Below are 14,373 nucleotides of genomic sequence, written 5' to 3'. Positions count from 1 at the left end.
ATGCAGTGATAGACACTGCACTGTCAGGGTGAGGAATCTGGTTAGGATCTTCAATTTTTTACAACAGCCTATCAATTTTAATACTTGATTATCTTATTTCTAAATAGATGCATTTTTCTCTCAACCAAGCACAATGAATTTCTAGCATTTTAGGCCCAAATCAGAATACGTAACTTCAACTTCTCTAATTCCTACCAAAAGACCAACTAAATAAAGTAGTAACATCATATTTAAAGAATATGCAATCTTTCCACTCTAGACCCTATAAACTTAGACATTACTACATTGGAAACTCACAAAACACCCTCACTGAATTATATATTAGTATTACACCTTTGACTTTCATTAAAGTTGCTATAGAAAATGTGAGTGTAAAAATATCATTGTATCACTCAATTTTTTCCAGATAATGCCCAATATGAACAATGTATTTTGTAATATGATGCTAAGCAACACTTCGTTTAGAATAAAAAAGGGTGCCTGGCTGGCTCAGTCAGTAGAGCATGTGTCTCTTGATTTCTGGGTTTAAGCCCCACACTGGGAGTCAAGTGTACTTAAAATAAATAAATAAAAATTAAAAGGAAAAAAGAATAAAAAACAAATTCTTTCTGGCAAGAAGGTTTTTGTTGTTGTTGTTTTTTTAACTTAATTACACCTCTCTCTTTTTTTTTTTTATCTTGGTTGCCTGAAAATTCAAAGCCAAATTTGAGAATTATCATTATAACTACCGAGTTTTTATTTCATTATTTTTGTTCTATGTGCTATTTGTGAAAGCTACTTTAAATCTGTTTTAGAATATACATGCAACTTTAATCTACAAATTATATTGTATACTGACTCCTAAAAATAAATTCTGACTAAAGTGATCTATGTAATAAAAAATTTTAAATGTACATGAAGTGATGTTTACATGTTTATATGAGAAGTATTAAAAACAAAAATATTAGCAACATAATGAAATCTAAAAATTGATTAATATTTCTAGAAAAAATATTTACAGGGCACTTGTAAACTATATTAAGTCTTATTTTACTATGACTCTCAGAAGCATTTAGTTTTAATTTATACCAACAGTGTGTTGAACTCTTAAAATATATACTCAGAAAAAGAAAAAACAAATTTAAGCAAACAGAAGAAAAGAAATAATAAAAATTAGAGCAGAAATCAATGAAATTATAAACAAGAAATCAACAGAGACAATCACTGGAACCAAAAGCTGGCTCTTCAAAAAGATCAATAGAATTGATTACAGAATTTTATCAATAATGAGTAATCTTCCCAAACGGAAAGCATAATATCTAGGTAGGTTCACTAATGAATTCCATCAACTATTTAAGTCAGAAATTAAAACAATTTTCTACAATCTCTTTCAGAAAACAGAATGCAACTGGGGTGCCTGGGTGGCTCAGTTTGTTGAGTGTCCAACTTCGGCTCAGGTCATGATCCTGCGGTTTGTGGGTTCAAGCCCTGGATCAGGCTCTGTGCTGAGAGCTCAGAGCCCGGAGCCTGGTCCGGATTCTTTCTCCCTCTCTCTCTCTGCCCGTCCCCGGCTCACACTCTGTCTACCTCTCTCTCTCTCTCCTTCTCTCAAAAAAAAAAAGAAAACAATGCAAATAATGAGAAACTAGATGCTTTCCAGCTAAAATCAGGAACAAGGCAAGGATACTCCCTCTCAACTTTCTATTTAACACTGTACTGGAAACCCTAGCTAATGTAATAAATAAGAGAAGGAAATCAAAGGTACACAGATTGGAATAAAGAAAAAAAAAACCTCTTCATTTGCAGATGACACAATTGTCAATGTAGAAAATTTCAAAAAACAACAAAAAATTTCTGGAACTAATAAGCAACTATAGCACAGTTGCAGGATACAAGGTTAGTACACAAAAGTCAATGGCTATAGTAGGAAAAAGGTAAGGATGTCCCCTCTTGCACTCTTTCAACATCATAATGGAGGTCTAGCTAATACAATTAAAAAAGAAAAGGAAAGAGAAGGAATTTAAAGACTGGGAAGGAAAAAAATAAGTCCATCTTTGTTTACAGATAACATGCTTATCTATGTAGAAAATCCAAAGAAAAAACAACAAAAACTCTAGAAACTAGTAAGTGATTATACAAAGGTTGCAGGATACAAGGTTAATACACACAAGCCAAATGCTTTCTGATAAACTAGCAATGAACAATTGAAATCTGAAATTAAAGCAAAAATACTACTTTCATTAGTACTAAAAATAAGGAAATGAAATATCTATAAATCTAACAAACTACATACAAGATCTGTATGAGGAATCTTTAATCTGATTAAAGAAATCAAGGAACAACTAAATAAATGGAGAGATATTCCATGCTCTTCTCAGTGACCTACAGATTCAACACAATCTCCATTAAACTACCAGCAAGTTATTTTGTAGATAACAACAAAGTGATTTTAAGGTTTATATGGAGACAAGAAAGATCCAGAATAGCCAACACAATACTGAAGGAGAAGAAAAAAGATGGAGGACTGACAATACCTGATTTTAGGACTTAAAATAAAGCTACAATACTTAGCCATGTGCTACTAGCCGAAAAGCAGGACAAATATATCAATGGAACAGAAAAGAGAGTACAGAAGTAGACCTACACAAATATAGTCAACCCATCTTTGACAGAAAAACAAAAGTAACTGAATGGACAAAGGATAGTCTTTTCAACAAATGGTGATGTGATGGAACAATCAGACATCTAATGTAAAATAAAACAATCTAGACACAGACCTTACCTTTCACAAAAATTAAATAAAAACGAATCATAGACTTAAATGTAAAATGCAAAACTATAAAACTCCTAGAAGATAGGAGAAACATAGAAGAAAATTTAGATGATCTTGGATATAGTGAAGACTCTTTAGGTACAACACAAAAGCATGATCCATGAAAGAAAAAAACCAGTAAGCTGTACTTAATTAAAATTAAAAGCTTCTATTCTGTGAAAGACACTGCCAAGAGAATGAGAAGACAAGCCACACAACCAGAGAAAATATTTGCAAAAGATACATCTTTTAAAGGACTTTTTTCTCAAATAATACCAAGAATGCTTAAGACTAAACAATGAGAAAATAGACAGCCCAAACAGACACCACACCAAAGAAGACCCAGATGGCAAGTAAGCATATGAAAAGATGATCCACATTGTATGTTATTAGGGAATTGCAAATTAAAGCAATGCGACACCACTACACATATATTTGAATGGCTGAAATCCAACATGGACAACACTAAATGCTGGTAAGGATGTGAAGCAACATGAACTCTCATTCACTGCTGGTGGAGAGCAGAGCCACTTTGGAAGGCAGTTTGGCAGTGGGTAGTTTTGTTACCAATCTAAACATACTCTTACCGTATGATCCAGCAACCAACCTCATGGGTTAAACACATCCACCCAAAAATCTTCACAGGGACATTTACAGCAACTTTATTTACAAATGCCACAAGTTGAAAGCAACCAAGATGTCCTTCAATGACTGATTGGATAAACAAACTGGTACATCCAGACAATGAAGTGTTAGTGATGAAAAGACATGGAGAAGTCTTAGACTCACATCACTAAGACACTGAAATACTTCATGATTCTAACTACGAGGCATTCTGAAAAAGACAATACTGTGAAGACAGTAGAAAGACATGGGTGACAGGAACTCAGGGGAAGGGAAATAGGGATGAGTAGGCAGAGCACAGATGATTTTTAGGGCAGTGAAACTTTTCTGCATGATCCTGTAATATGGATACATGTCATTATACATCTGTCAAAACCCAGAGAATGTACAACAGTAAGAGTGAACCCTAATGAAAACTATGGGCTTTAGTTAATAACAACGTATTAATATTCACTTATGAATTGTTACAAATGTACCACACACTAATGCAAAATGTTAATAATAGGGAAAACTGGGGGGGGTAGGTGATAAAGAGGAATATGGAAATTCTCTGTACTTTTCACTCATTTTTTTCTACAGATGTAAAACTACTCCAAAAAACAGTCTATTAGTTAAAAAATAAAATCCAAAACACATGCACACAGTGGTAAACAAATGAACATAAGGGTCACATTTAACAGTGTTACAAAATTTGGGAAAATTTGTGTAGCTTTGAATAATAACACCTTTCACTTTTACTTTTTCATAGGTGTTAAATAAAATGACTTAAAAGAATATAAAGGATTTTACATGCACTTAAAACAAAGATATACTTCCAAAATCTATAAAGAACTTATCAAACTCAACACCCAAAAAACAAATAATCCAGTGAATAAATGGGCAAAAGACATGAATGGACACTTCTGCAAGAAGACATCCAGATGGCCAACCGACACATGAAAAGATGCTAAACATCACTCGTCATCAGGGAAATACAAATCAAAACCACAAATGAGATACCACCTCACACCTGTCAGGATGGCTAACATTATCAACTCAGGCAACAACAGATGTTGGTGAGGATGTGGAGAAAGAGGATCTCTTTTGCACTGCTTGTGGGACTGCAAACTGGTGTAGCCACTCTGGAAAACAGTATGGAAGTTCCTCAAAAAACTAAAAATAAAACTACCCTACGACCCAGCAATTGCACTCCTAGGTATTTATCCAAGGGATACAGGTGTGCTGTTTCGAAGGGACACATGCACCCCATTGTTTATAGCAGCACTATCAACAATAGCCAAAGGATGGAAAGAACCCAAATGTCCATCGATGGATGAATGGATAAAGAAGATGTGGTATATATATACAATGGAGTATTACTCGGCAATCAAAAAGAATGAAATCTTGCCATTTGCAACTACATGAATGGAACTGGAGGGTATTATGCTAAGTGAAATTAGTCAGAGAAAGAAGTATCGTATCACTTCACTCATATGAAGACTTTAAGAGACAACACAGATGAACATAAGGGAAGGGAAACAAAAATAATATAAAAACAGGGAGGGGGACAAAACATAAGAGACTCTTAAATATGGAGAACAAACAGAGAACAAACTGGAGGGGTTGTGGGAGGGCGGATGGGCTAAATGGGTAAGGGGCATTAAGGAATCTACTGAAACCATTGTTGCACTATATGCTAACTAATTTGGATATAAATTTAAAATAAAATAAAAAAAAAGATATACTTACTTTTGTAGTGAATACAAAGAGTACCTAATAAAATTGCGCGTGTGTATTAACATTTACTATCACAGTCAGTACGTAACTCAAGCATGGAATTTGATTCTTGAGGTACTTATCAGTACTTCAACATAACTGACCTTTAAAAAAATCCATTGCTTTAAAAAGTGTGTTTGTTTTAAGAAACAACTAACTTAAAAGTTGACCATTAAATTTCCATTTCCTATTTAAGCATTCATGGAAATAAAAGACCAGAGGATACAGTAAATTTTATTTCTAACTTAATGTGACCAAGGAAGAAACCTCACCATTAATTTGTGGAATCTATGTGTAACTCTGTCCCAATGTTCCTTCTAGTTTATTTCATGTTCCATAGAAGCCTCATGAAGGACTACGGAAGACAGGGGCCAGAAAAAAATTTTAAGGGCTATGTTTGATTTTGACTTTGATTAATTATTCTCTCTTTGACTATTCTATGTGATTTTATTGTAAGCTACCTCAAATTCTGTGGAACGAGTTGAGGTATAAATAAATATGAGAAATTTATGAGAAAAAATAAGGAATGCATGTCCTTTTAAACATTTTACTCCTCATGTCAATTCACTTCTCTCTGTATTTATTCTGCTGCATACTTCCATAAGGGGAAAAAAATCTGTAAAGATCTACTGGGCTTTCTAGCCACATATTATGTAGCATATCCTATTTCTTGCTTTTCTAGGCCACTTTAAATCTAAAGCCAAAAAATTCGCATTACCAAAATTAGTCATTGGCTTTCTCTATGATTTACACAAGTTTTTGTTTTGCTATTTTTTATTTTATCAAAGTATAATTAACATACAGTGTTATATTATTTTCAGGTACACAATATGATGATTCAACAATTCTACACATTACTCAGTGCTCATCTTGGTTAAGTGTACATTTACTACCCTTTATTTATTTCACCCATCCCCCCACAAACTTCTCCTCTGGCAACAACCAGTTTATTCTCTGTATTGAACAGTTTGTTTTGTCTCTTTTTTGTGTTTCTTAAAATCTACATGAGTGGAAATTATGGTATTTGTCTTTCTTTGACGGACTTGTTTCAACTAGCATTATACCCTCTAGGTTCACCCGTATTGTTGCAAATGGCAAGATTTCATTCTTTTTTTTTTTTTTTTTGGTAGAGTAATATTCCATTGTGTGTGTGTGTGTGTGTGTGTGTACCTAGTATCTTATCTATTCATCTACTGATGGACAGTTGGGTTGTTTCTGTATCTTCACAATTGTAAATAATGCTGCAATAAATGTTGGGATGAAATTATCTTTCCAAATTAGTGTTTTTGTTTTCTTTGGGTAAATACCCAGCAGTGGAATTACTGGATCATAGTGTAATTCTATTTTTAATTTTTTGAGGAACCTCCATACTGTTTTCCTCAGTGGCTACACAAATTTGTATTCCCACCAACAGTGCACAAAAGGGTTCCCTTTTCTCTACATTTTCACCAACACTAGCTGTTTCTTGTGGTTTTGATTTTAGTCATTCTGACAGGTGCTCTCTCAATGCATTTCCCTGATAATGAGTGATGCTGAGTATCTTTTCATGAGTCTATTGGCCATTTGTGTATCTTCTTAGGAAAAATGTCTGTTCAGGTCTCCTGCCCATTTTTAAATCAGATTATTTGGGTTTTTTGGTGTTGAATTGTGTAAGGTCTTTATATATTTTGGATACTAACCCTTTACTAGATATGTCATTTGCAAGTATCTTCTCCCATTCAATAGGTTGCCTTGTTGTTTTGTTGATGGTTTCCTTTGTGGTGCAAAAGATTTTTATTTTTATATGTCTCTTCAGGTAAGGGAAACAAAAGCAAAATTAAACTAACAGGACTACACACACCAAAAAAGTTTTTTGTTTTTTTTTTTTAAAGATTTGAAATAAATGAACACTAAGCTTTGTTCGAATTTTTCACTTCTATTGAAATATAACTGACATATAATACAAAATTTGTTAAGTTTTAACATATGCATATGCCCATGAAATCATGAACACTATCCACATAATCAACCTACCATTCATTGCCCAGAAGTTTCCCTATTGTAATGCCTCCCTTCTGGCCCTCCCACTCCTTTCCAGGTGCCTAGGCAAGCAGTGATATGCATTTTATCACTACATATTAGCTTGCATTTTTACAAATTTCATGTAAATGCAATCACAGATTATATACTCTTCTTTAAAAAAAATTTTTTTTATATTTATTTTTGAGAGAGAGAGAGAGAGAGGGGCAGGGCGTGAATGCAGGAGGGGCAGAGAGTGAATGCAGGAGGGGCAGAGAGAGAGAAAGACACAGAATCCGAAGCAGGCTCCAGTCTCTGAGCTGTCAGCACACAGCCCAACACCAGACTGAACCCACAAGCCATGAGATCATGACCTGAGCCAAAGTCGGAACCGAGCCACCCGGGCGCCCCTATGTACTCTTCTTTAATGTGGCTTCACTCAGTGTATTTGAGATTCATCCATATTGCTATATGTGACAATAGTACTTTCCTTTCTATTTCTGAATAGTATTCCATTGTATGGATATACTATAATTTATTTATCCAATTCAGCTGTTGGTGGACATTGGGGTGTTTCTGGTTTTTGGTATTACAATGAAGCTGCTGTGTACATTAAACACAGGCTTTCATTTGTTTTGGGTAAATACCTATGAGTGGAATGGCTGGACCATGTGACAGGTTTCTGTTTAACATTTTAAGAAACTAATAAACTATCTCCCAAAGTGGGTATACCATTTTGCATTTCTACCAGAAGTGTATGAAAGTTTTAGTTTCTCTGTATCTTTGCTAAAGGTTGGCATGATCTTTTATAATTTTAGATGTTTTAAACAGATGTGTAGTGAGGTCTCATGGTGGTTTTTGTTTCCATTTTTCTAGTGATTATTTATGTTGAACTTACTTGTCATCTGTGTATCTTTTATGGCCAAATCTCTGTTTAAATCTTTTGACCAGGGCACCTGGGTGGCTCAGGCGGTTGAGCGTCCGACTTCAGCTCAGGTCATGATCTCGCGGTCTGTGAGTTCGAGCCCCGCATCGGGCTCTGTGCTGGCAGCTCAGAGCCTGGAGCCTGCTTTCGATTCTGTGTCTCCCTCTCTCTCTGCCCCTCCCCTGCTCATGCTCTGTCTCTCTCTCTGTCAAAAATAAATAAACATTAAAAAAAAAAAAATTTAAATCTTTTGACCATTTTTAAATTAGGCTGTTTATGTTATGTTCTTATTATTGAAGTCATATTAAAGACTTCTGAGAAGTCTTTATTTCTTCTCACTTAACCTTTATAATTGGGTCTCAATGACAAGGCTTCAGCTTCACAAAAGCAGATGGCAGAGAAGTGAGAGCAAAGAGCTAGAGAAAGGTATTTTCACCTTTTTTTTTGGAGATGTGGAAGTAGTCTCCCAAAATTTACAGTGAGTGAGAAGTGAGAAGCTCTCATTTGAGAGCTACCTTTGGTTGTAATTGAAAAAAATGTCAAGTTCTGAAAGTAACTAATCTCATCTGGGTAAGAAGAGGTAGAAGACAATGAAGTGTCATTTGGGGACTTCCTCCTACAGAATATATTGCCCCCTGTGCCTTGAAAAGACACCAAGGTCACATGAACATTCATTTGGTATGTATACTGAGCAAGACATCACTCTAAAGTGATCAGTTAAAATAGCTAAAGAAATGTTCTGATTTCTAGTATAGTAAAATTTCTTTCCTACTGTGATCAGGGGAGTAGTGATGAGTTAATCAAAGTCCATTAATGTAAAGAATAACAACAACAAAAAAATCTGTGTTGTGTATAAATATACATTTTAAACACCACCTTTTAACTTAAGACCTAAAACACACAACTGTCTGTCAGTCTTGTTGTGACTGTACTTAGTACAGTGGTTTTCTTTTAGTACAGTGGTTTCACTGAATTTTTTTCTTTCTTGCATAAAGCACAACTATAACGATCACGTATAATGTCCAGTTTCAGTTTCTTTGAAGTGGAACCAAAAACCTTACAGATACTTGCAAAGCGAGTTTAGCATTTTTCAAAATTTTCTAATCTTTTAATTTTTTTTTTTTTTTTTTTACTAATTTTATTTTAATGTTTATTTTATTTTTGAGAGACAGAGTGAGCAAGAGAGTGGGAGAGGGGCCAAGAGAGAGGGGGACAGAGGAAATGAAGTGGTCTCTGTGTTGACAGCAGACAGTCTGATGCCAGGCTCGAACTCATGAGTCATGATGTCATAACCTGAACTGAAGTCAGATGCTCCAGTGACTGAGCCACCCAGGCACCCCTTTTTACTACTAATTTAAACAGTTAAATCACTACCTTCAGTAAGTTTTACTAAGGTATACAACTTAGTTTTAAAGAAACAACCTCTTCTTACTCAAACAACTGACATACGTAGATTGGAATCAAATACAAGTAACTCTTAGGTAAGCAAAAAATGCAACTTGTGAAGCATACTAGTGGCCAGTTGTCAGCATGTCAGAATGTGGCTGGCAGGCACTATGTTTTATAGGAATAAAGGCCATCAGTTAATTTGGTGTGTTGACTAGTAGAGATCAATTAAGGGAGCTCCTACTTTATTTTTAAAGCTTATCTTCCCCTAGAAAAGATAAAGAAGTTGAGCCCAAGAAAGGGAGGAACCTCCTTCCCCCTGTAGTTAAAAGCTAGCATTGCTAGCAAGGGCTAAGTCTTTTCAGAGTATAAACCTAAGGTAGTACATGTTTGCTTGACCAGATTAAGTCTGCAGATCTAATTCAGTACCTCTTAAATTTCTCTACAAGAAGCAGGAAAACAAAAATGAGAATTCAGCACCAATGACGCCTCAATGCATAATAGCTTCTTAACAGCTGTTTTTTGTCAACTGTATCAGGATGGAGTGTTCAGATGTTACAGCTCTTCCTTCAGGTGGGGGCATTGGGGGAAAGAGCACATAATGCCATTTCTATTTCTCATCTACTATGACTTACACATAGGTCTTTTCCTTTTATTAGGGACTTGCTAAAGAGTACTTAATTAAGTTTGACTATGCACGTGGGACAAAAATTGAAATAAACTAAAATTTGTCCATAAATTACTTTAAAAATTTAAGTAATCCCAGGAGCCATTCCCCAACAACCAGCAAGTGGTTTTGTATTAGAAATGAAATTGTATTGGGGCGCCTGGGTGGCGCAGTCGGTTGAGCGTCCGACTTCAGCCAGGTCACGATCTCGCGGTCTGTGAGTTCGAGCCCCACGTCGGGCTCTGGGCTGATGGCTCAGAGCCTGGAGCCTGCTTCCGATTCTGTGTCTCCCTCTCTCTCTGCCCCTCCCCCGTTCATGCTCTGTCTCTCTCTGTCCCAAAAATAAATAAAAAACGTTGAAAAAAAAAATTTAAAAAAAAAAAGAAATGAAATTGTATTAAAAATGAAAGAAATGCTAAAAAAAGAGATTTAAAAGGTATGGATTACTCAAAACAAATGAGAATTCAACAATTACTCTTTCATCTATTAGACCAAAGCTAACCACCCAACCCACTAAAATCCTTAGAGTATCAATAAGCATAGGTAATAATAATTGCCAATGTTGTTGCAAACTGGTATGCTGTTTCTGCTTTCCACCAAAACACTGATTGCCAGATAACTGCCACAACTTCTAAACAAATTATTTTCTTCTAGTATTCTGCTTCAGAAAATGATCTAAGGAAATGTAAGAAGCAGCTATTATCTAAGCATCCCCAAAGATATGCAAAACTGCAATGAAGACAAATCGCAAAAGAAATGTTCTGAGATCTCTGCATAAAAAGTCATAATATTCTTGCCAATAGTAATAAAAAATATCTACTGCTTAGGTGAGTAAAAGTTTGCAAGTAAGTGAAGCTCAAATCGTCAACAAATTCTAGTTATGAGAGCAAGAGATCATGGAGAACAATACTTATTAAGTTTGTATTAACATTATAGCTAGAGGTAGATGGTGTAGCTCAGTAAAAGTACAAATAAACATGCCATTTAAAAGTAAACATTACAAAGTTGGAAATTTAATAATTATGGAAAACCTTAAGAAGAAATTTTATAACTAGGAGTAATGAGAAATAATGGGACTAGAATTTATGTGCTAATTTTGACAAGGAAGAATACCTTCCTAATTTTGACAAGGAAGAATAAAAGAGACTGTCAATATTACAAAGGCTCTTCACAGAAAACATTCTAATTTTTTTATACTAAAAGAATTTTTTACATCAAAATATTTCTTAGAGTATGCAGCTTATTAAATACAACTATAATTTACATATAAATATTTAAGATAAATATACTCCTTTATCAATGATGTTTAAAAATGTTCTGAGTGACTGGGTTTCTTAGAATGACCCAAGAAGGAACAGCGTGTCCTATAGGGGACATTATTTTCCTTCTGCAAATGAAATGTCCTGTATAGCACCGTTTCTTTAAATCAGATCCTGTCAAAAGGGTGTCTTCCTTGAGTTACAGCAAAACAATCATCCCAAAATGTGTAGCTTTTATATAAAATCACTTAACAACACAGTGAATGACAAATTAGTTAGCATAAAATGTTCTGCGAATCAGCAGCCCTGGAAAAAACAACTTCTTTTATAAAGAAAGCCAAATTACCAGGTCTTAAAGAAGAATTATGTGGGTTATGCACAGTGGCATGTTAAAATACCTGAGACAGATGGCCTCTATTAGCACACGTTGATTTTGAAAAACTCATATAAAATCATTAGTATAAAATTATAAATAAACATCATAAAGAATTTATAGTAAATTGTGCCTTAAAAAAAACACAGTTCTTCACCTAGACAGCTATAATAGCTGTCTTCCAATTCCATACTTATTTCCAGAACTCACCCATCACTCAGACTCATTTTTCTATTTAAAACACAAATCACATCATGTCATTAATCTCCAAAGACTTCCCATCACACTTAAATTCCAATTTCTCTTGATCCCACAGTCTATCACTTTTTCACTCCTTACTATAAGCACATTCTTCCTTTATGTCCTGGGGCGCCTGGGTGGCTCAGTCGGTTAAGAGTCCAACTTCGGCTCAGGTCATAAACTCGTTTTCCTGAGTTCAAGCCCCCATGTCGGGCTCTGTGCTGATAGCTCAGAACCTGGAGCCTGCTTTGGAACCTGTTTCTCTCTCTCTCTCCCTCTCTCTCTCTGCCCCTCCCCTGCTCGTGCTCTGTTTCTCTCTCTCTCAAAAATAAAGATTAAAAAAAATAATAGAAATCTTCCTTTGTGTCCTTAAACACACTAACTTCGTTCCTTGTCTTAAGGCCTTTGCACTTTTTTAGTCCTTCTGCCTGGAATGCCTGGCCCTGGAATTTTCACTAACCGGCTCCTTGTGGTTCAGGTCTCAACTCAAACATCACCTCATCAAAGGTCATTTCCCTAACCACTTACTCCTAACCACTTACAGTAGCCCTCTCTGATGTTCTCTATCACCTCATATCACCCTGTTTTTGTTTTCTTATCACCTAAATGACTGAAGTTATCTTGTTTTCTAATTTGGGTACTTTGTTTATTGTTACTATAATAGAAGCTCCATGAGAATACATAACTCATCTTATTTACCACAGAATTTCCAAGGCCTAGCACAACACAGTTACTCCATAAACATGACTGAATAAATCAATTACGTTAGCTAGAATTTTCTTAAACCATAAGCTCTAGTCTCTGACCTGGAGTAATTCATATAAATTTGTAGCAGGATAATGTTTGTCAAGTTTTATGAATAGGATAAAACTACGCTTTCCATAGTATAATAATTAGTTACTTTGGGTTACACAACTCCGTTTGGTAATTTTACTGATTTTACAGCTATGAGAACTGAGGTCACAAAGTAAAATGTAAGAATCAATAAACTTTACTAATGAAAAAATAAACAAACAAAAACTAAAGTCAAAGTAAATCCACAGAAGAGTTTAAATCTTAAAGACCACACAGGACTACTAACAACTGTTGTAACTTCTTAGAATTTATTTTTACTTGTCCACTTACTTGCGCTTAACACCTAGCAACACTGCTTGGCACAAAGCAAGTACTCAAAAAATATTAGTTTAATGGATCATAAGATCCTTAGTATAAAATTACAGGTTAACAGATATAAACCAGAACTTATATTTTGTTTTGATGCAATAAACTTTTTACATTAGATTCAGTCTTCACCTTGTAAGCAAAGCCTTTTCTCTCCTACTGAAGGATATTCTCAATATAGCTCTCTGCTGTATTTCACCTGATGATATATATTATCTCCACAGGAGACAATGACCTCAGGCAAACAGATCTGTGCAGTCTTTACCCATTTTACAGAGATGCTAAATATGGAAGGGAAAATATCAGTAGAGTCATCTATAAACTGAACAATTATGTTTCTATCCCTGTAGGTACATGAAAATCGCCAGTACCAATATTGAGATGTGGAACAAAAGAAATTACGCAGGCTTAAATTCCATGATGCACAATGTCCATTATCTATCTATATTAGTTCCTTCCTATCTCTATGACTTTTTAAATCATTAATAAAGAAAAATGTTTAAGTCCCTTTCCCATAAATTCAAGGTGTTATCAATATCTTTGAAAAGCAATAAACATATTTAGCTATTTTACACTGCTTTTTCAAATATATCGTATCAGACGGAAAGCAAGGGTCAGTAATAACCACGTCCTAGTGTATGGTCAATGTGTCACTGAAATTCAGCTACATGTCCAGAGAATAAGGGACAGCAGAATACTGAAGGACTGATATGGGGTAATCATGAACAAAGTAATGAGATAAAAGAACTAAAGAACTATGATAACAACATATAGAAGATACAAACCATTTATCTCAAAATCACAGTACAACAGGAGACAGTAAGAACCCTTAATACTAAAATACTCATCTAAGACTAAAGTTAATGGATATTTTAGATAGTACTATAGTAAGAAGGGTGTCTAAATCTCTATTACTGACAGCTAGACACAGGTCTACTGTTAACAGAGTAAGTGTAGAGGTAGTACTGAAGCAATATTGAGACAACATAATACAAATATCACAGATGTAACTTTTATTTACTAAACGTGTGACCTTGGCAAATCACTAATCTTTCTGGATTCTTAAGCTTCCTCATTTGCAAAAAATGAAGGCACTAATGTTGCCTTTGATAATTTATCTCATATTATTACAGTGAGGCCTCAATGAGATAATGAATACGAAACCATCTTAAAAAGTATAAAACTCTACATAAA

The 14,373-nt window shown here is 34.8% G+C and overlaps 1 protein-coding gene across 2 annotated transcripts in view; it reads right to left on the bottom strand.

Moving 5' to 3' along the window:
• The window catches only part of SCFD1 (sec1 family domain containing 1), a 117,880-nt gene that overhangs the window by 55,170 nt on the left and 48,337 nt on the right, over nucleotides 1-14,373 (bottom strand). The window lies entirely within an intron of this gene.

The sequence above is a fragment of the Neofelis nebulosa genome, chromosome 7 (genome assembly GCF_028018385.1).
Source record: "Neofelis nebulosa isolate mNeoNeb1 chromosome 7, mNeoNeb1.pri, whole genome shotgun sequence".
Lineage (NCBI taxonomy): Eukaryota > Metazoa > Chordata > Mammalia > Carnivora > Felidae > Neofelis > Neofelis nebulosa.
This window is presented reverse-complemented; position numbering and strand designations above follow the sequence as displayed.